A 23,934-nucleotide genomic window follows, 5' to 3' on the forward strand; every position below is an offset into this window, starting at 1 on the left:
GTGATCCTTCTGGCTCTGAAATCGAACCAACAATTGTTACTCTTATAGTCAGACGCTGTGTCGGGGCGTCACATGTCGCCATTTCCATCAACGTCGTCGTCGCACTAGGTTCCCAGGTAGGTACCCCTGTTTTCACTCAACTGTGGGTGATACAATGTGATGCTAAAAAATATATTAGTATGTACATACATGCCCAAAATGGCGTAAATGATATAGAAAATCAATTAAAGCATAAAACTCCATACGTGTCACGAAAACTATTTCGTACATCTGCTCTATCTGTCCGGAGGACTGACGAGGGGACTAAGGATGGAATGTTGCACGCTCACGCGAATAGTGTGTAATAGAAGTGCTATGGATGGTAATAAAAGAAAAAACATTTGACTCATAATTTTTGGTATTGTTGAAGGCTGTGTATTTTTTCCGGATATCTTTTTTTGAAGCTTCTGTATCCCTTATATAGCAAGGTAGGCAGCGGGGACTAGGGAACCTAATGTTAATAATACATTTTAACATAATGTTAATATATACATTTTGTTTCCATTGCCCAGTATCCGCCGAATTTTCGAGGCATTTCATATTGAATGCGAATTGAATCAATATTCAATTCGCCCATGAAAACAGCCTTTCAATAAAGGCTGGTTTGGGGCAAGTTAGTAGTAGCCAAGATTGCATAATGTTTGAAAAATAAGCTTCTGATTGTAAACACGAATAAATTATATTTATTTCCTAGCGAGAGAAGGCTGGGTTTTGAGTTCCAATACTCAACAAGTAATGTCTCAAAAACCGGGTGCCGCGGCACTTAACTCTCTGTTGTGTCTTAACCCTAGATTCCCTCAGTCTATCCTACTATACGCGGGATACAGCGTGTAGCTACAAAAAATGCCTAAAATAATCAATTATATCACTTCTATTAAACACTTTATCTGTTTCCTTCTATTATTTGACAAGTCGATTAGGGTCATTCGGTTTCGCGATCCTCTTATAATGGAGAGTTAGGAAATTGCCTTTTGTTTCTGTGCGAATTGAAATGTGTGACGTTTATTTTGTTACCTCTAAAAACATATATTATAGTGTGACTTTGCCTAATTTTATACAGAAATATAAAAATAAATTAGGGGATAGCCTAATCTAATCGTTTTACCCTTAAGGTACGGAACCCTAAAAATATGATCACAAGATTATACGCCTAAATGAACATTTCAAAGCTATACTCCCCAATAAGAATGCATGAACTTTACAAACCTGAAACCTCTAATATAAATGGCGCGGGTGACTTACTATTTCAATTTACAATAGTATTGCCAGCGTTTTAATTTGAATTCTTCTCGCGAACTTAACTCTAAGTTGCTATAACAAAGAATGTCTAGAGCAACGTCTTGGCGCAAATCTGCATTATCATAGGAACTCACTTTTAAAATTTACAAAAGTTTTTTCTTTAGATCTTATTTGTTTATCCCGCATATAGCAGAGGGAACCTAGATGCTCCTTCCCTTCTTCCTAGTCGACATTGCATATTGAGTTATAGAGCTAAACGCTACGCTATTTTTTTGATACTAGACTAAGAAAATGAAAATATTTTTTTCACCGAGTGGGAATCAAACGTACAATTGTCGCGCTTACAACATCTAATAGAAAGTTCTTACAAAAGTTCAAATAGTATCTATCAATAAGTTTATTTATTATACCAATAAATATATATTCAAATATACTATATTTTTAGTATTTATATATATATAAATACTAAAAATATAATATTTAAATATATATTTTATATTGATAATCCCTAGGTTAAGCTACATCAAAACCTACTTTGACTATAAATTCAGAACAATATTCGAATTGACATCTGCCACTTGCAATCAAGCAGTTTTAACTATATCATATCTATTTATTGAAATGGCATATTATATGCCCATTTTGGATATGAATTTTTTTCTCTCTTTTCTTTCTTTAATTCATTTAAATATTACTTTATTAAATTCTGCAAAAATAGATTATATTACATCGTAAATGCAACAGGTTGTGGGTTCAATTTCCAAAGATGAAATGAACTTTTATAATATTTAATATTTTCATTGTCTTACCTATGATGATAAAGAGGCCAAGCGCTAGCGTTAAGTACCGCAAATTAAAACGCAATGCCTATTCTAGTATACGGCGGAGGGTGGGAAACCGAATTGCCTTAATGGAAACAGAGTGTCATAATACTACGAGTAGGCTGAGAGAACTTAGTGTTAACACACACACACAGACACACTTCACCCAAGTTTCGACATATTCTGTGTTGGCTGGTAGTACTCAATCTCGTGCTTTGTCTCGTTGCCATAGCGAAGAAATTAAGATAAATGACTACTCTGCATGAGAATCGAACCCACAACTATAGAGGTTTCAATCAGACATTTAATCATTTTAGGCGAAACGTAAAATTTAAAATTCACAACGTTTTATTTTTTCCATGAAAAAAAAAATGAAAAGTAATGCATAGCATAATAGTGAACACTTCGCATGGAGCAAGCAAGGGAGGAAATACAAAACATTCTTAATAGGGCTGGCGGTCTCATTAAAAACAGTAGTAGAGTGAAAACCTGAATTAATATACGTAGATCTACATATATATTTAAGAATGTATGTCTGTATGTATATGAAGCAGTTATAATTAAATGGTAACCTTGTGATTTGTACAGCCTCGTAAAGTATGTTAGTGCAGTATGTGGTTATAAGTTCGATTTTAGAAGCCGTCTTGGCACAGCGGCGTTACGTCTGGCTGTAAACACGGTTTCGGGTTTGATTCTCATTTGAGGGAATGAGTTATTTTATATTCACGATACATTCCACGTCAATTGTTTAATACATAATTTACGTCTCGAAAATTGACCGGTAATTCGGGAAGGAATGTTTTAATATTGGGTTCCCTCTGTCTACCCTGCTATGTGTTATACATTGTTTGTGCAGTAAAGTGACCATAGCAGTACACATATACACATAGCAGTGTAAGCAAAAAAAATCATAGTGTCAGGACAGTCAATTTTCTGCTTTCCATTCGAGTTCCACTCGAAAGTTGAGTGGGGACACTCAACGCTTCGCTTTTTCTTGCAGGATAATAAAAATGGTTCTATTCTCTAATAGCAATCGAACCCACGACATAGAGTAGTGTTTGAGACTTGCAACCCAAACATAGGGTCTTCCTTTGAAAAGGTTTCTCTAAAAACCTATAATTTCTGACAAACGATTTCGAATTCTTTCTAACATAAGAGAGTGATCTAAAAATATGTATAATATAATAGTTTACTTCATAAATTGCCCTACTTATAAATTTCCGAACCAGTGACCTCTGACGCACTAGGTAATGATGAAAAAAGTTAATAGCTTCTACTAGTAGATTATGCTTGTATAGTAGAGTTATTTATAGACGCCTTAGTGGCGCAATGAGGGCGTGTTTTATATAACACCTAATAAATGGTTACAGATACAATTACCAGAAGCCTGTCGTGGTTCAGGGGCAAGCGTGCGATTGTAAGTGAGGTAGTATGTGGGTTCAATTCCCACTCGAATAAACTAAATATTTAATATTCTCATTTCCTCACTGTAGTAGTGAGGCAAAGCGTGGCGTTAAGATCCGCCACTCAATGCTCAATGCCTATATAATTCGGCGGAAATTGGAGAACGAGAGAGACTAATGGGCACGGAGTGTATACATTAGGTTCCTAGGTTCCCTCTTTCTACCAGGCTATGTGCGGAATACAAAGTAAAGCTAAAAAAAAGATACAATTACGTATTATTTATGCAACTTGATTTTCATTTTCACATAAAGTGTCTGTTTCCGTTGCTTTACAGAAAATAGTAATTTATTAGAATCCGTAAAATAGTACTGAAAATTGAAAAATATCTTGTTCTAACCAAATTTTTTTTTTTTTTAAGCCTAAATGGTGGTATAAATCTAGTGACTTTTGAAGAAATGAAATAAATGTTCCTAAGGGCTCTAGTAAAATTTAAAGAATATATATTAATTAGAAGAGGAAGTGAATATATTAATTATTTGTGTGGTTCGAACCTACAATCGACGCGTTTACTTCACATATTTGTGCCTTTGCGCCGCGAAGGCCTCATGTTACATTCTGTGTTATAATATAAACTTAAACTTCAGTTATACACATCTGTCGTCAAAGCGCAGGCACTCTTCAATTATGCATACATACACGTATGTGACGAAGTGAAACCGCGTAAATGTTTACATTATGAAGTATGAAAATTTCACATAAAAGCTCTTGTTGTAGTAAAAATACAAAACGAATACTATTAACATGGTTGTTTATATTTAGATTTGTGTCTTTTTTCTTAACTTCACGATGTATGCCGCGCATAGCAGAGGACCCCTGTGAACCTAGTGTTAAGACACTTCGTCCCCCATTCTATACTTCCGTTCCCCACTTTCCGTCGAACTCTTAAGGCATTCACTCGCACGTTTGTGCCACTGCTCTACGAAGGGCTTAGCTTTTGTTTTTCTTTTCTGTTACCGAAATAAGACATTTTGAATAACTTGATGCTGCGGCACCAGAGCATAGTGTTCAAGTATTTGTTTTTTTTCTTATTATTGTTCAGTTTCACGCTGTATACCGCATATAACAGACTAGGTAGCGGGTAACCCTTTAACTCAACTGGTTCATGACGTACGAGTATATATGGTAGAGAGTGCTCTAAAAAGTCCTCACTTAGAATTCGAACTGAGAAATACATTCAATATTATTATTAAATATAATTTAGCCACTTGACCAATGAAATATAAATTTCACAGAATAAAAGTTAATATTTTTTCTTATTATGAAACTAATTTTATTTTATATAAGTGACACTTAAAGCTTTTTCATTACTCAACCGACCCATTTTTCTACATCACTCAGTAACGTAATAGTTACTGTAAAATTTTTCATATTTTAAATTTTTTTAAAAGGCTTTTTGAATAATCGTAATAAAATTGTCGGTCTTTTGCTTCACGCTGTAACCCGCACATACAAGGGCGGGGGGAGGGGAAACTAAAGGTAACCTAGTTTTACCAACACTTCCATTTATACACTTTCCATAGAATTATGTCGGCCTTACCTGTTGAGTGGCGAAACTCAACGCCGAGCTTTGCCTACAGCAACTAGAGAAAGAAAATGGAAATATATAAAAAGTATAAAATATAATTGATTTATTTTAATATATGTTTCAATCAAACCCAGCATTGTCTGGTCATATTTAAATCATTTTCTTTTCTTTGATAATTAAGACTAACACATGGCGTTGAACACCGCCACTATTTACGCAATGTCTTATTTGGGTGAAAAGCGGAGTTTCTTAACCTACACAATTTATATCAAGCTTATCCTGTAATGCGATATAAAGTATAAAATTCCAAAAAAAAATCTTTTGGTTAATTGGGTACCAACAGCCACCTTAATGGCGTTAATTAAAAACTTTAATATTCAATAAAGCTAATTAAAAAAGTTAGAAATGTATACGATCGAAATAAGTAAAAGTAAGTCACGCGACTTTTTTAACAAGAAACGTCATAGCCATACATTTGAAAATTGTCATTTTGTTTTGGCGTTTGGAAAATCTAATCTAATATAACTAATATTATAAAATTCAAGAGTTTGGTTGGGTGAACGCGTTAATCTCATGAACTTGGAATTGAAAATGAAATCTCTTTGTCTTGATTACGTATACATAGTTTTAATATAGTGGATTAGTGTCTCTTTTCACTTCTTCTGTACTTCTTTGTACTGTTGATACATTAAATATTAACTTCTAACACACATTTTTTATTGCTGTTTTAATTTCAATAAGCTCCTCTACACCTGTAGTCAGAGTTACCTCTGGCACTTAGAATGTGTCAAGTGTCATAATTCATACACAGCTCTTAGCTACTTCTCTTTGATCCATAAAAGAAAACAGAAGAAGCCAGTAGCATAGCGTGTGACTGTAAACGCGAGAGGTTGGGATTTGATTCCCATTCGGGTGAAAGAATTATTTAATATTTTCATTTTCTCGATCTGGTAACAAGACAATGCGTGGTGTTGAGTGCCGTGTACATGCGGTATCTTGCATATATCAAACCTCAAAAAATATGAAAAAGCCAGGTGATTAGATTACTGTTGCAGAGCAATTTCAAAGGTAAATAAAATATTTAAACGACGACATTTTACTCCAAAGCAGACTTACATAGTACATCGGGTCCGGACGCCAGCTTAAATAGTAATAAATCTTTTTATTACATGTCCGACAGTTGCATGTATTTGTATATATTTGTATGTTTATTTATGATGGGACTAGGCTATATCTTTAGAGTAACTGATATATGCTTTAGAAAATTATATATTTTGTGTAGGTTCTGTGTATCTGGTATCTGGTGAATCTGGGGACCTACTGTCAAGACACTCCGTTCCCACTTAAACACTTCCATTCCCCACCGAATTCTCGAGGCACTGCGTGTTAAGTGGCAGAACACAACGCCCCGTTTTCCCTCCTTATGAGAACGAGGAGATGGTAATAATAACGTCGTGCTTACAGTCGCACGCTTGTAGATTCAGTGACGAAAATCTCACGAGTGCCTCTTCAGTAAATAATTAATTACTCAATCAGAAGCCAGCACGATTGCAGCTCCAGGTTGATAGTTTACGTTTGTATTTATATATTTTTTAGCTCACGCTTTGCTCCTTGTTCATTTCATTCCTGAGTGGAAATCGAATCCATAACCTGTCGCATTTACAGTCGCACGTTTTATTTTATTTAGCAGTGTATGGAGAACGTAGTATCTCAACATTAGGGTCCCTCTGCCTACCTATTATATGCGGGATACAAAGTGAACCTACACAAAATATATAATTTTCTAAAACACATACCACTTACTCTATAGACAATAGACTACTAAAAACACTAAATTCATTCAAATCACCCACAAATTTTACAAAACGTAAATAATACGTATTTCCAAACAATCTTCCCCATACATGACATTTGTATGTTATTATAAACAAACATTCTTTAGTACAATTGTATTAAGAGAGTCGAGGAAAATGCTTTTCCTAATTAAATATGAACACGAAGCTCCAGCAGAGGCTAATTTGTATAAATTGTTGAGATACGTATGTTCCTTCATTAAATCTCATAGAGGAATTCATCTTCATTTGAAATAGTAGTTGTTTTATTTTGTTTTTTTTTTTGTATATTAGAGAGGAAGTCGTAGCATCTGGCTATAAGCGTGATAGTTATGGGTTCAATTTCCATTTGGGGGTATGTGCTAATATTAATTTCCTTGTTCTAGTGCAATGTCTCAAAAATTCGGTAGAAAGTTTCACCTGCGTACCGTATATACGGAAAACAGAGTGTACTTACTACAGGAGCAAAAAGAAATCTAAAAATAGCTTTTGTAATTTTTGCCCAATACTTATCAATCAAAATCAGAGAAAATTATTTTTGATACGCTGCATTATATTTGTTACAATAAATTAGGTTATTTATAAAATGATTGAGATGGGTATTCCCCACATATTTAATATAATAGTATTTTTTATTTTCTGTCTACGCATCTTTCCCATATGGCGGGGTGAAATAATAAATTAGAATTATTTACACTGTATCCCGCACATAATAGTGTAGGCAGAAGTAATCTCTGAACTTAGGGTTCGATTCCTATTCGAGGAAATAAATATCTTAATATTAGGTCCCCAGGTTTCGTCTGCCTACTCTGCTCTATGTGGGGTGCAGTGCGAATCTAAAAACAAAGAAATAGACAAGCAGCAGAGTATATTCGTGAGTGACGGAACTGAACGCTGTGCTTTGTTTTACCAGGGTACGGCGTTGAGTTCTTTCATTCTTTTAAAATATAATCATAAACCTACATATATATGTACGAACGACGCTAAGTTGACGTCATTTATATAAGTATATATTAAATATGTAAGAAGAAAAACATTTCAGTCATGATATTTTTAGCTTCTAATATTAGAGTGCCAGGAAGTCTCTATCAATAAAGGAAATTAATATAATAACGGCAAATTTGTGCCTTTTCTTTATCCTCAAACAAAACGTAGGATAGATGAAGTAGGTGGAAATAAAATATGGAAGTACCACCATATATAACAGGGTTAACAGAGAGAACCTAGTGTTAGGACATATTAATTTGTTTCTTTTGCAGAGTGATTTTAATAGCGGAACTCAACACCGATTATCTAACCAGATCATAAAAAATATTATAAAATGAAGATTTAAAATATTAAAGCTCCACCATCTCATTTTGAAAACCTCATTAAAAAGAATACCTGTTATATAAATTGATATCACGTAAACAAGATATGTACGTGAGTGGGTTCTCCAATAACTCCAAAACTTTCTCGGCCAGAGGTCAATCGTAAAATATTATGAGCTTAAAATATGGGTCTAATATTAAAATAATATTGCGGAATAGCCCCGTGAATTTGGATAGGCGTTTTACGTTTGCTTTTTTACTGCTATTTTGCCCGAAGAGGTTAATAATGATCATTAAATTTCATCTCATACTTACTGTTTTTGTAATGGTAGGATGAATTGTTAATGCTAGCAGTCAGAATGTATTTGAAAAGGATACGAAGTGGTTGTGAGTTCAATTTGCGTTATACGTACTACATTGAATAAGTTAAATTGTAGACAAACTCCTATTTTAAAATGTTGTTGTACACAACAACACACAACACAACACAGCTTCACGCTTTATCCCTAGCAGGGTAGTCAGATCTGTGATTCTTATCAGAAATTATCTATAGATACGTATGAATATAGGTTTTTTAAGCATCCACGCTTACATTGAGACACTTTATACTGTATTGCGTGGCATTGCGTGTTGAGTGGCGAAACTCAACGCTGTTCTTTGACATAACATATCTAATTGATTTTAATACATTATAACAGCGGAATAACATCTATAATAACAATTATCTACCTAGATGCATCTCATTGAATTTAGTCAATGATGCATAAAATTATATTGTCATTAGCGTATCTAGCCTCATAGAGTACGGTCAACGAGTCGTTGCTACCCTGATGTTAAGTATCCTGAAATTTTACGCATTGTTCACTCGGGAAGAGAATAATGAAAATTAATCATAATCGAGCATTGGGCAGCGTTTGACTATGAACGCGATGATTGTAGGTTCGATACCACAAGGGGTATTATTATTTCCTATCTCTGATAAGAAAAGACGTAGCTTTAAGCGCATATACCAAAAATAAGCAGAGAAAATGGGAGCGTAGTGCTAGGACACTTTGTTTCCATATAGCCACTTCCGTTCTCCATGTTTCGCTGAATTCTAGAGGCATTGCACGACTGGCTGTATATCATGTATGCGTAAATCACACCGTACACGTAGCACCCAGTTGAATGCAAAAATTTTATAAAAATGCATTTTAAATTGAAATATTGACGTGGATACATTGTGGAATAGAAAACAGTTTGGTAAGTAGTTTAAACTCTAGGGAAATAGGTACTTCACTTCGCTGTATACTCGTAGATATCGATAATAGTATTGATATAATAATTTTATTCTTATATAAAGTGAAATATTGAGTGTTTTGCCTGTAACAATAGTACGATAAGCATATGGTGAATACAAACAGAGACAAACTCTCTGCTCTCCACTTTCCACATGAGCACTGAATTCAAGGCAGCGCTTTGTCCTGTTACCAAATCGAGAAAATTAAAATAAGTTCCCCGTGTGGGAACTCACTTTACACTATTTACAGTCAGACATTGTAGTGTTGCGCCGCGATGGCCCTACGAAAGCTAAGAATCTAAGATGATAATTTCTATTAGGTACAGCATAGAACAATTTCTCTAGTTTAAAAGTTAAGTTTTTTGTTGGTAAAAAAGTGAACATTCAAATCTAGATATATCGATACGGAAACCCTCTGTGGCTGCTTTACATACATCATGGAACATCTGTCCGCGACCCTCGGGATGTCGATATTTATGACGCACAATTGCTAAGCTTAGACTGTGTTTTTACTGATATACGTGTTTTTGTTAAGCAGTGGTATTTATCCTATCCTTTATGAGTTTTTGTTAGGGTACTGTACCTCATAAGGAAAAAAACTCCCTCATAAAATTACTTTATTGTCGGTCTGTCTGTTTCTCAACACCATTTAACGAGGAGATGAAATATTTATTTAAATTTATGGTTCCGGTGTTGAATTCTACCACTTAACATTATGGAAGCATTACGTATTGAGTAGCGAAACTTAACGCCGCGCTTTGCCTCGTCACCAGCCACCCCTTTTCCCGCCCCTTTATTTAAAAATGGCAAATTGAAATATACACACATAGAGCGAAAATAGGTGCATTTCTTAAGCTAATTGTCATATAAATAAAAAAGGCAAAAAACGTCATTAAATACATGCAATGGATGACAATAACAATGTTACTTTGCATCAAAAGGCTGGCACATGTATACTACCCCTATAGACCTACCTTATGTATACATCTATATACAAAGTATAGGCTATATAGGCGCGTAGTAATTACTTGTGGAACTTGAGTCTGCTCCTCTTTGTGGGCTCGGAACAGCTACAAGTGGAACTACAATTAGCTATATCTTGCCAGTTGCTGTTGAAAAGAAAATGTTTATGTTAAAATGTGTGTAAATTTGATATATAGATATAAAATACTGGTTTTTACATTCGGCTTTATCTGTTTTGCCAGGCACAATGGACTCTATCGAAACCAGTAGGTACTGAAGTTTTTCTGTACTTACTAAATTTATATGAAATTTTTAAGACATTTCGTCCTATGATTTTCATTAAATTTTAGAAATATTTTTTGAATGATGGAAATTAACTCCAACGTTTGTCTACGTATGGATTGATATTGAACTTGCAACTATCGTGCTTATGATGCTTGTCTCACTGCTTAACAATATCCCCTAACACAAACATGAATAGAGGTCAATGTACTATCGCTAAGAATTTCCGATTCCAAAGAAGTCCAAATATTTTTTTCATAGAAAAATCTAACCATAAAGTATGGGACTTTATATTACGTGAGTACTACACGTAAATCGGTCAAAAAGGTTGGGAGATTGCAAAAAAAGGGTTGATCTCATCTACTTTTACATTGTATCGTAAAAGGACCATTGAGTAGATCAGTTTATAGCTTGGCTGTTGTTAACATCATATTAGATAATAGTTGCTTTAAGTATGTTAGTGAATAAACGTTATATTTGGTAAAAAAACGGAGAGTTGTGCATGAGCATATAACAGTAAACGGGACGGGTTGTGAGTTCGATTCCCACTTGAATTGATAAAAATATATATTTTTATTTCTTTGCTCTGATGTCGAGGCAAAGCACGACTTTGAGTTACGATACTTAATACGAAATGTCCCCAAAACTCTGCGACAAGTGGGGAGCGGAGTATCTTAACATTAAGTTCTCACTGCCTACTCTGCTGTATGCAGGATCCAGTTAAAAAAAAAATAATATAATATCCTCACTTCATGATTATATGATTAGACCTATCCGTGGGTGAAAGGTTTGAAAAACGAAGGAAGAATATTTTAATTTCAATCAATAGAAATCGAACCCGCACCAGAAAGAATCTATGTCACTGCTTTGATAGGTTCAATCAATAATCTCTAATAATTATATTAGCATTTCAAATTATTTTCTTCCAGACGTTGTTCCATTACATTCTATATTCCAGCGAAGTTTACTTAACTATTTTATAAAACAAAAGTTTTTATAGTTTTAATTAGAAACACTGTATCCATTTCTTTCATTACTGAAGAAAGTTAATGTTAGCTTGTTAAATATAGTTCTACATATTATACTACTATACTCATGTATAATGTGACCGATTATTTTAAATTCTACATGTAATTTTAGTGAGGCCATCGCGTCAGATCGTCAACGTGTTTGTTGTGAGTTTTATCTTCATTCAGAGAAATGTTTTGTTTTTCAGTTTCACGCCGTATCCAGAAGAATGTCTTGCAGAATAGAGGTAATTTGGGGATCTAATGTTAATATACTCCGTTCTCATTAGGACACTTCTAATCACCACTTTCCGCTGAATTCTTGAGACATTGCGTAATAGTGTCGGAACGTAACCCCGCGCTTTGCCTCGTTACAAAGAAGGAAATAGGAGGAAATGAAAATATTAAATATTCAATTTCCCCGGGTGGGAATTAAATCAATTTCCTTGACTTACTTTTACCTATGAATCACTATTCATTAATCATAGTGCCACTGCACTGTTTAGGCTCTGGCTATAATATCAAACCAGCTTAATGAAACTATATTATTCTTGTATTGTCACATACATCTGCGCTATATATAAATTAAAGCTTATTTAAGTTTATTAATATCGTCGATCTCATAAAATTGTGCTAAAAATACTTTTAAATATATTTAAGCTTTATTAAGGAAATCTCTTTAATTCCATACAAAACACGTTTTTTAACCCTTTATGCTAAAAAGATCCCTTGGCCTTGCTACAATACGGTCATGAGTTAACACCCATCAAACGCACATTTAGTTTTTTTTTGATAAACAACATGAGGGAGGTCGGGGCGTATTGTATGTATGTGACACATAACATGGGTTATACCCATAAAGCTGAAGGCACATAAATGCCATGTAAATACTGTTTTGGTAAACCTTACCAAAGGGAATTGAGGCGGTAATTTAATCTTGGCTGTCTGTTTGCTGAAACGGTTACTGATATGAGATTATGAATGAGAATGTTTATTAGAGGGTTTTTCTTGTTTTATGGTTTTTTTTCGGATTTGAATCTGAAAATTTTTGATTTTTGAAATATGAACTTATCGGAACCTGTGGAAGGTACTTGAATCCATGTCTCTTAGTAATCATCCAAGCACTCTGATCACTAAGTCATACGTTCTAAATTGAGAAATTTTAAACCCTGACAGAATCAAACCTTATACCCATCTAGACTAATATAGAAACACCACAAAATGATTGTTTCATTTACTTTACTACCCAATCACACCAAGGCTATACCCAAGGTTTTACCCAACATAAACGTCTAATTTCTGAAAAAGCCTTTACGATTACGATCGCGTATACCAACATTTGTATGAAAAACGCTTATTACGCTTAATTAAAGCGGCAACCGTTTTTTAATTAACTAAAAAGTGTTCTAACAATAAATGAGTATTAAATACTTGCTTCAACCGTTCTTTGTACCAGTATCTACTATCAAGTTGTTTAACTTGAGATCATTTGAATACTTCAAAGTCAGTTTTATGGATAGCTGTTTAAAGTTAAATAGCATTGAAATTGTTTATATTACCAGTTTTTATTAACTTTGTTAGTTCTTTTTTTTGTTTCACGCTGTATCCTGCACATTAGCAGGGTAGGCAGAGGGAACCCGAGAACTCTGTGTGACATTCCGTTTCCGTCAAGAAACTTCTGTTACCCACCCTCAGCCTAAATGTGGAAGCATTGCGTGGTAAGTAGAGTAATGGAAGAGCCTTGGAATTGCTATTGCACTAGAACGATGAAATGAAATTATTAAATTTATTTCATTTCCTCAATAAGGAATCGAACCCCCAACCAGTCGCGCTTGCAGTCGCACGCTTATGCCCCTTCGCCACGACCGGCCACATTAAACTACTAGTACTAAATAATCTCCATAAAAACATAAGAATGCTCTAAATAAAACTTATTCGCAAATAAATTATTTCTATAGTAAAATGCAATATCGTGCTATTTCTCACCAACTTTAATAACATATCTAACTAAAGAATGAGACGGCAATATTTACTCAGAAGCTCCCTAATAATTTTCTCGGGTTTGCACTTCTGTAATGAGTTTCCTTATTTAATAGCTTTTAATGTTTGTTATTTGTTTCTTTGAAATTAGCTCCATTTGTTTTTCATTTGAAAAATGTATTATACTCATTATGGTATGGTGTGTGTACATATTTAATTTTAATCACGGAATTAAAATTAATTTTATTTTATAACGACAACTAGTCATCAGTCACAACTTTATTTATATGATTATTAAGATAACTTTGCGCTGTATCCCGCACACAACAGGCAGAGGAAACTTGGGAACCTAGTGATGGGCAGAGGGAAATTAGTGAAAAGACACTCCGTTCTCCACTTTCTGCCCTCTTTCGAAACATAAAATCTTCAGACGAATGTCACGTTAGTCTACCCGTAACCACGGACTAATCTTTAATTAAAGATGATCTTTTAGTTAATTTATAAAAATATCAATGAAATTTAAGACAATAAATTTATCTTCAATTTTATCATCATTTAAATTTCAGTGCAACTATAAAAAAAAACTACAAATAATCATACATATAAAAATAAATTTAATCAAATTTACAAATAGTCTGTAATTTTTGGAACGAAGTTCCTTACGGCAGGCTTGGAAGGGGTAGGGATTTCGCTGCGTGACCGAAATGAAAAAAATGTGATAGTAAAACCGTAAGAACAATGAGTGGAATAAAACCGTTAAATGAGACGTGCGCAGGCGCGACAGTCGCATACACAAACGAGTAGTGTATAATACCTTTCTCTTTCTCCCTTTTTCTTTTTTTAGTTGATAATTTGAATTACGACGTTTTTTTTATTTTAAGTAATTTATTATTTCCTAAAATACTGAATTTCCTAAATACTTTCTTGTACTTAAATAAAAACTAATCAGCAAAATTTAAGAGAAAAATCAAGAAAAGCTACATAAAATTGAGCACGACTTTTTTTGCAATGTGTCGATTCTACATTAGCCGAAGGAACTTCGTTCCTACCTGGTGTCCCACGACACCACATTTTTTATATAATTTTATATCCTTCAATGCAATTTTATAAATAGAAATATTAAATAATTGTAGTTGTCAACAGATTCCGAAATTTTATAATACAAGATGGCGGAAAGTGACATTCAGCTACGTCGTTCGAGGGTTCCTATTGTGTTTCGCGGCAATTTTGTAGAAAGTGTTACTATATAGTGCAAAGTCAAAGTCAAAGTCAAAATATCTTTATTCCATAAAAATGCTTAACATTCACTTGGACATGTCATAAAAGATAAAAAAAAAATGGAAAACAAAATAACCAAAAAAAATGTGCAATTTTGACTTGAAAAAAGCCCGTTCAAATGGTTGAGCTCATGAGAAGATACAGGCAAAGAAACTCATGGCCACTCTTTTTAAATGCCAACATTTGTTATAAATCACAATTAACAATTTTAACTTAGAAATAGAGCAACTCATTTCCAAACATCTTTATCGCAAACATAATCTTTAACAGAGTAATAAGCTTTTTGGCAGAGCCTGTGCTTTACCACTTTTTTAAATTTGTTCAGTGATAAATTAACCACGTCGTTTGGAAGTTTGTTATAAAAGTGTATACTTTGACCTACGAATGAGTGAGACACTTTATGGAGCCTAGAGAAGGGCACAGCAAGCTTATTTTTATTTCTTAAATTATATTGATGGAGGTCACTGTTTTTATTAAATTTATTAATATTCTTATGCACATATACTAAGTTGTCGTAAATATATTGGGAGTGTAGTGTGAGGATGTTAAAGTCTTTAAATTTATTCCTTAGTGACTCCCGTGGACCCATTTTATAGACTGCTCGGACAGCCCGTTTTTGGAGCACAAAAATGGTATCTATGTCAGCGGCACTACCCCAAAGTAATAGGCCGTAAGACATAATGCTATGAAAATAGCTGAAGTATACTAAACGCGCGGTGTCAACATCGGTCAGTTGACGAATCTTGCGGACAGCATACGCTGCCGAACTAAGTCTACCAGATAAAGTTTCTATATGCGGACCCCATTGTAACTTAGCATCTAATGTTATACCTAAGAAAACAGTTTCATTAACTACTTTAAGTTCCTTATTGTTCATCAAAACCCTGGTTTCTACTTGTTGAACATTCTTAGTAAAGAACCTGATACATTTAGTTTTACTACTATTTAAAAGCAAGTTATTGGCACTAAACCAGTGCAATATCCTAGAAAGAGCATTGTTTACATCGTCAATTTCCAATTGCTGTCTATTAACCTTAAAAACTAAAGATGTATCATCTGCAAACAACACCATTTCACAGATATCTCTCATAAGGTGAGGTAAGTCATTAATGTACAAAAGGAACAAAAACGGACCCAGAATAGAGCCTTGTGGCACCCCCAATGCTACAGGTGACCCGTGTGATAGTTTCCCGTTGACATTTACCTTTTGAATCCTATCACTTAAATAAGAAGTGAGAAGATCCAAAGCAATGCCTCTTATACCATAGTGGTGTAGCTTCCTGATAAGAGTTTTATGCTGCACACAATCAAATGCTTTGGATAAGTCACAAAACACCCCAAAGGCATCACGTGACTCCTCCCAAGCCGCGAATACACTCTCTAATAATTTGACCCCAGCATCAGATGTTGACCTTCCACGAGTGAAACCAAATTGACCTGTGTGCAGTAATTTATTTTTATTAAAATAAGTAAGAAGCTGACTGAGTATCAGCTTTTCAAAAATTTTACTAAACGTAGGTAGTACTGAAATCGGTCTGAAATTTGTGGGGTCTTGCGTACTACCTGATTTAAACAATGGAGTTATTTTACTATATTTCATCAAATCAGGAAACACTCCACAATCAATACATCTATTAAAAATTGTAACTAAATCAGGAATCAAAATATCAATTAAAGAATTTATGATATTAACTGAGACACCCCACAAGTCGGCTGTCTTTTTCATACTAATTGATTTGAAAGCTACACTAATGTCTGAATAATTTACATGACGGAAAACGAAACCATTATAAAATTCGGGAACATTGTCTTTAATTAACGATTCTGCAATAGTGGTGGAAGAACCTAAATCGTTTGTTAGACTGACTGGGAAAGTAGAGAAAAACTTTTCAAATGCAATGGCCACTTCCAAATCGGAATCAACAATGTGACCGTCAATACTAAGTTTAAAATTAGAATCTTTCACCCTAGTTCTCCCAGTCTCGGCATTAACAACCTTCCAAGTGGCTTCAATTTTATTATTACTATTTCTGATTTTTGTTTTAATAAATAAAGATTTAGCAATTTTGCAAACTCTTTTGAAAATTTTAGAGTAAGATTTTAAGTACTCTTTAAACTCTTCACCACTATTAAACTGTTTTTCATAATATAACATATACAGTGTCTCCCTACTCTTATAAATACCTGCTGTGGCCCAGTCTCCAAAGATAGGACTATCAGTAATTGTAATCTCTTTGGGAGTAAATATTGAATGAAATTTATTAATAAAAGAGTAAAAAAAAGAATTGTACAAAGAATTGGGAGGTAAAGTTATATCTAAAACTAGTAAATTAGTTAGTAAACTAACTCTCATACGTTCCAAACGACTAGCTGTGACAGGTACAACAGCAATTCTTTTCTTAGCCACCTGTTTTTTCTTACTATAGAATTCTACTAGCTGACCAGAGTGGTCAGAATCCAATTTATTAATAATGCTTTTGTAGCATGGAATAATGTCAGTAAATATGTTATCTATACAAGTACTAGTCGTAGGAGTTATTCTGGTTGGCTCCATAAATACATTAAGTAAATTGTGTGACTTAAAAAGACTTAATAAATTAATGGTGGGACTAAAACTTTCCAAAATATTAACATTAAAGTCCCCACACACTAACAAAGGCTTACCCGACTTGGTAAGTTTGCTTAAGGCCTCATCCATTACTTCTAAAAATAATTTTAAATTGGCGGAGGGAGGTCTGTATACACATATAACAATGAATTGCTCTAATTGAACACACGCTAATTCGATAGAACATTCTACAGAAAGGGACACAATATCTTTCCGTTCCTTGAACTTAAGGTTCTTGTTTAATATTATAAGCGACCCCCCGTGTATTGTGTTGATTCTGCAGAATGAGCTTCCTACCCGGTGGTTTCTGAAATTAAACATGAGCTGGTTCACCTTTAACCAATGTTCAGTAATACACAAAATACTAATTTCCTCCGAGTTCATGAATAATTCCAGCTCTAGCTGCTTGCCCCCCGTCAAGCAACAGATGTTCTGATGAACTAATCTAATAGAATTAACATTTTTATTATTATTTTTGCATGGATATTGTGATGATGTGCAATGTGCGTGATTATTGTAATTTAATTGTAAAGCTGGCTGGATCAAATGGATATTTAATAATAAATTAGAGCTAGAGGTTGCTACCTCTGTTGTCTGAGAAATTAATTTAAATGTTGAGAAATGTCAACAGAGTGTAAATTATTAGACATAATGTCAGAATAAATTGGAATGTCAGTCTGCTCAATAGAAGCAGTTGAAGTAGTAGCCAAGTTCTTGGCTGATAAGTCAAAATAATAGGATAGCACAGAAGCTATCTGTCTCTTAAACCTATGACCAAAATAATATTTACTTTGAGTCAAAAATAAAGTTTTACTAACTATTTTGTTAGTGTCTATTAAATGAAATTTGTCATTATATGTACTTATTGTGTGCAGAGTAGAGTTTAGCTTATATCTGTAATTATTTTCCGCTTCTGGCTGATTTTTACAATAAGGAAATGTAAACAAAATTATTTTACTTATATCTAAGTTTAATAATGACTTACAATACTCATTTAACTGTTTTTTGTTTAAATTTCCCCTATTACTTGATAATATAACAAGTTTGTCACACTTATTAAATTTATAACTTAAACTTCTCTGCATGAGAACTTCAAAGGATGCTGACGGATAACAAAAACTAACAGCTGACTGTCCCGGTAAACAAGAATTCAAAATTGAACCCATATTCCTTCCAATATCATCACTAAATAAAACTATGTTTTGTGCATTAACTAATGAACTAGGTTCATGAATTGATGCACGAAATGACTGCTGTAACCTGAACCTACTACTACTATTATTATGAAGGCTGTCACACAAGGGGTTGGTCAAGGGGACACACACCGGAGTACTTGCAGGTGATTGCTGTGATGAACGGGCACAATCACAAGAGTGATTGTTGATTAAAGAATCAAAACGTTCAGTGTTATTTGTGGACAGTGTAATAAGATTGTCCATCACCTTGGAATACTCTTGTATTTCGTTCAATGAATTGACATACTTTTTATTAAGTATATCAAGGGAGTCTTTTAAATAATTAATTTCACTTTGTAGTGCTTGTGTATCAGCTTCATAATTTAACCTACACTTATTTAGTTTTTTTGTGCACATTTCTAAATCATCATATAGTTCCAATTTCTCCTTACTTAATTTTGCACACTTGGACATATAACTATGTTGTTTTATTAATTTTTTAGTTTTGACAATAAACTTATTGATTTTTATGTATTTTTTTTAGTTTGTTTCTACTGCAGTGAGGCAGACTTGATCCTTTTTTAAGATTGAATAATGATGTGTCATTCTTGGTGAGATCAATAATTGAGTGACTATGTCTGTCCAACACAGGAGAAACCAACTGCGGGGCACTCTCAACTAACTCATTATACAAGCTAATATTATGTGACACGGTAGCATTCTGAGCATCCTCCTGTAACTTAGTAATGAGTGTGTGAGCCTCTTGCAGCTCCTGCTCCAAGGTAGTTATCCTAATAAGGGCCTGCTCATATTCATCGCTGCACCGGTCAAACTTATCTACTAAATCTTTGAGAGTATCCCGTTCCTTTACAATTGTTGTTAATTCTATGTGTATAGCAGTCATTTCTTTCTTAAGCCTAGTGTTATTGTCTAATAATTGTAAAAGTTCTATTTCATTATCTTGCCTTTCACACTGTAATTGGGCACACAAATCCTTAGTGTTTTTTAATTCTTGTAAAGTCAGTTGGAGTTTGGACTCCTCCTGACGAGATAGTGCTCTGCGAGTCATCATTTCGAGTAAAGTATTTTTTGAGTAACGTTAAGGATTTGGATTATATGCAAATAACGGGTAGTTTATGCACGACGGAAAACTAAGCTTTAACTACTAATTTACGCAATTAAACCACAATTAAATCAACGTTATATGGTTTCTATAGCACCTAATAATTAAAAACAATGATAAAAACGCGTACTTACAGTAAAATATACTTAAATATTATGCCGGCATACCACCAGTCACTTACACAAAGAACACTTTACAATTCACAATAAAATCTATTAAAACATAAAAACTATTATAATTACGTAAGTAACACTATTTGCTTAATTAAATTTAGCAATTATTGTGGAAATGGGCTTCAAATTGAATTAAATTATATGAAATTAAAATTCTCAGTCGGAATCAGCTGTTAGCACCGGGGTTGCCAGAAGCGAAAAAATGCAGGAATGATTGCTTAATAACAGACAATACTTCATAATAAATGTAAGTTACACTTTTACTGTAAATTTATTATAATTATGTAATTGACAATACTGTAAATAATTTCTAAATAATCATGGTTTGTCTTTGCAATTACGTTTCGTATTGAGTTTTCGTAGATTCCCGTGTAACATTTTAAAGACTAGTATTTGTTTAATTTTTATACCTAAATTTATAACACGATGTTTTACTTTTTCGCTTCCTCCCAATGGCGCGCGTTGTAATTATAATATTACCTAATGCTAGAATGTCTAAGATGGAAATTTAAAGCTACAATGCTTGACATAAAACTTAAAATTCTAAGTAAATACAACTTTAACCAAAACTCGGTAGTACAAACAATCTATCATCATCATATCACATTCAGGAAATAAATGTACTTTTACATCATGCGGATGTTTGTCCAAATATCCTGGAATTCTGCCAGGAGAGCATAAGTTCGATCAAAAATGGGCCTTTTTACCAAGCATCAAGCTATCACAGCCATATGGAGAGGCAAAGTATATAGAATTTCAAGAATTATATTCAAAATACGTAACCGTTCCGCTATTGGTAATGGAATAGTTTACTTCGACGTAAAATAATGTCAGGGCTGTTTTATAGTCAATGATAGCTTATATTTTTAGCTTTTGATTTTGTTTATTGGTTGACAATTCGAGCCTAGTTCGTTAGATTCGTTTGTAAATATTACATACTTTTTTTCAGTTTCACGCTTTTTCCCGCAAAACTGGGTCGACAAAACACTGACCAAAATCAGAGCTGGGAAATAAAAATAATTTTAATATTGATGATTCCTAAATTAGTGTACAATGAACATTTATTTTTAAAGAAAAAATAAATTATAACATTACATAGTTATTATAGTCCACGAAATGAAGATTTCCAGAATATTCTCGTATAGTTTGTAATTATAAATTTCAATTTAGTTTTTTATTATCATGAGTTCAACTTTGTCGAAACTAAGCTAGTGAAATTAGTTTACATAATATATATCTATGTTAAAATACACAAGGCACAACGGTGTGACTGTAAAGCGACGGTTATGGGTTCGATCCCCACTCGAGGTCCCCGGTGTTGAGTTCTGCCATATAACATGCAATGCCTCCAGAATGCGGCAGAAAGTGGGGAATGGAGTGTCTTAACACTAGGTTCCCTTGGCCTACCCTGCTGTGTGCGGGATACAGCGTGAAGCTAATTTATTTATTTATTTATTTGTTTATTTTGCACTAAATACAATGGCGTCACACAGCCGCCATGTTTTATTCTTTTTACCGTCACCTATCTAAGAACATTTGGGCTAATAAGGTGAATCTAACCCTACATAAGTTATTTAAATCCGTTCAACGGTTTTACTGATATCAAGTCATAAATTCCCAGGTTCCCTCTGCCTACCCTGTATATAACGAAACAGACGATATTACGGACTCCCAAAAAATAAGTGAATGTGAGAGAAAGAGAAAGAGACAAGTGATTTTTCAATCTTTTTTTAAAACAGGTAGCTTTTGGGCTGGCTTTAAACTTCAAAAATTCTAAAAAATGTTGACCCCGTTTAAGCTTCTCTTATTTTACAAGCTCGCGGAGCTTTCAATTAAAATTTAGCAACGTGCGTCAAAATGCAATTATCTCTCAAATATTTGCCAAATCGGGCGTAAGATTCTTCTTTGAACATAATCAAATTTCACATATATTTTTTTGTTTTTTGACGGAATCAGTTAAGACGCTCCGTTCCTCATGTACCGCAGAATTTTCGAGACATTGTGCATTGAGTAGTGAAACTCAACACCGCGCTATATCTTCTTACCAGTGTGAGGAAATGGAAATATTTCATTTTCAGAATGAGAATCGAATCCACAGCTGTAAAGAATGCATCTACAGTCAGACCCTACTGCATTGTACCCCTCATTAAGTTATGTATAAATATATTTTTTTAATAAATGTTTATTTACAGGTACAAGCCGTTGAACAATACGTCTATGAAATCTGTAAGTACTTACAAAAATATTGCTTTAAGTCATTAGTTCTTTCTGTCACTGGCAATTGGTCAATTTTAATATTGTTAGTCGTGGCGCAAAGACGTGCGGCGGTAAACTCTACAGGTTGTTGGTTCGATTCAAACTCTACATGAAACATTTACTATTTTCATTTCCTCCCTTTGGTAACGACGCAAAGCGCGAACACTGAATAAGGTAATCCAGTATTCCATGATAGGCTATACTTCTATTAGGCTATACAAATGTCGCATGCATTTCTCCTTTCGTTCTCTTAAGCGTCTCCAATACTACCTACCTCATAAAACCAAAATTATGCTTGCACAATCTCTTCTCTTACCTATTCTCGACTACGCTGATGTGTGTTATTTGGATGTGACCGAGGAGCTGCTGAACAAATTAGAGCGACTCCAAAATCTTGCCATACGCTTTGTTTACGGTTTGCGTAAGTATGACCACGTCTCCGAATTTCGAACTCAGTTCAAATGGCTCCCAATTCGACTTCGCCGAGATATGCACATCCTGTCACTCCTTTTTAAGATCCTTAACTACCAGAATTTTCCATGTTATCTTCGATCCCGCTTTGACGTTCTCCCTATCCCTACACGCTCAAGGAGGTCTGGTGTCATACCGACGCTTAACGTTCCTAAGAGCAACACCAAATTTTTTCAGAAATCCTTCTCTGTATACGCCGCATCCCTTTGGAACCAACTCCCTAAAACTATCCAGAAAAGCCCTTCCATAAAGTCCTTCAAATCCCAATTAAAACTACATCTTCTTGCATCGTTAGACAATTAATTTTTTTTTTTTAATGATAGTGGTTACTTATATAATCTTTCCTCATCTTATATAGTGAAGCTTAATTTTCTTTTTGTTACTTTTTATATAGATATATATACTTTATATATTTATTATATAGTATATATGTATGTATATTTAGATGTTATAATGTATTATTGATTTTGTATAACTATATTTATGTTTATTTATGTGTATGTCATGCCTAATAATTTATTTTTTTGTATTTATTATTACTATTAGTTTTATTTTATTATTTATTTTGTTTTTGTCTTTCTCAATTTCCCTGCACTATCTTGTCTTTCCCGCTACTTTGCACTTATCCACTTCCACGGGTTGACTGGAAGAGATCTCTTCTAGAGATAAGTCCACCGTTGTGTATGTCTTTTCGTTATGTATGTTTTGTTCTGTGTTAATTTAGTGCAATAAAGAATCTTCATGTCCATATCCATACCTATATTATAAATTCGAAAGTAACTCTGTCTGTCTGTCTGTCTGTCTGTCTGTCTGTCTTTTACGCAATCAGGGCCAAATCGCTAATTTAATTGTGATAAAATACTCATATAGAGATACTTGAGGGTCCCGGGATGTAATATTTTCGATATATACCAATATATTAAAATAAATAATTTGACAATCAATTTATTCCGCCATGTTAATAACAATCGTCGCTACGCGTTGCTAAGCAACGGCTTGCAAAGTTTGTTGTTTTAAGAAAACGTCACCCAAAGTGAGTTTGCTTAATGCATACATGGCGCGCGCCGATATAGATTTGTATACATTAACAAAAATTAGATGATTTCTAT

General features: G+C 33.9%; 1 protein-coding gene across 3 annotated transcripts in view; it reads left to right on the forward strand.

Moving 5' to 3' along the window:
* LOC146533214 (uncharacterized) overlaps nt 1-23,934 on the forward strand; it is a 183,278-nt gene that overhangs the window by 16,771 nt on the left and 142,573 nt on the right. For 2 of the 3 annotated variants that reach the window (XM_085196794.1, XM_085196796.1), the window contains exon 2: nt 22,291-22,324. The gene's annotated coding sequence lies outside the window, so the exon portion shown is untranslated. Of the gene's footprint in view, nt 1-11,970; nt 12,010-22,290; nt 22,325-23,934 lie in introns of all 3 variants that reach the window. The other variant, XM_085196795.1, reaches the window with a different exon arrangement.

Source organism: Heliconius melpomene, chromosome 13 (assembly GCF_056956725.1).
Source record: "Heliconius melpomene rosina isolate 202511_hmr_F chromosome 13, ASM5695672v1, whole genome shotgun sequence".
Taxonomy (NCBI): domain Eukaryota; kingdom Metazoa; phylum Arthropoda; class Insecta; order Lepidoptera; family Nymphalidae; genus Heliconius; species Heliconius melpomene.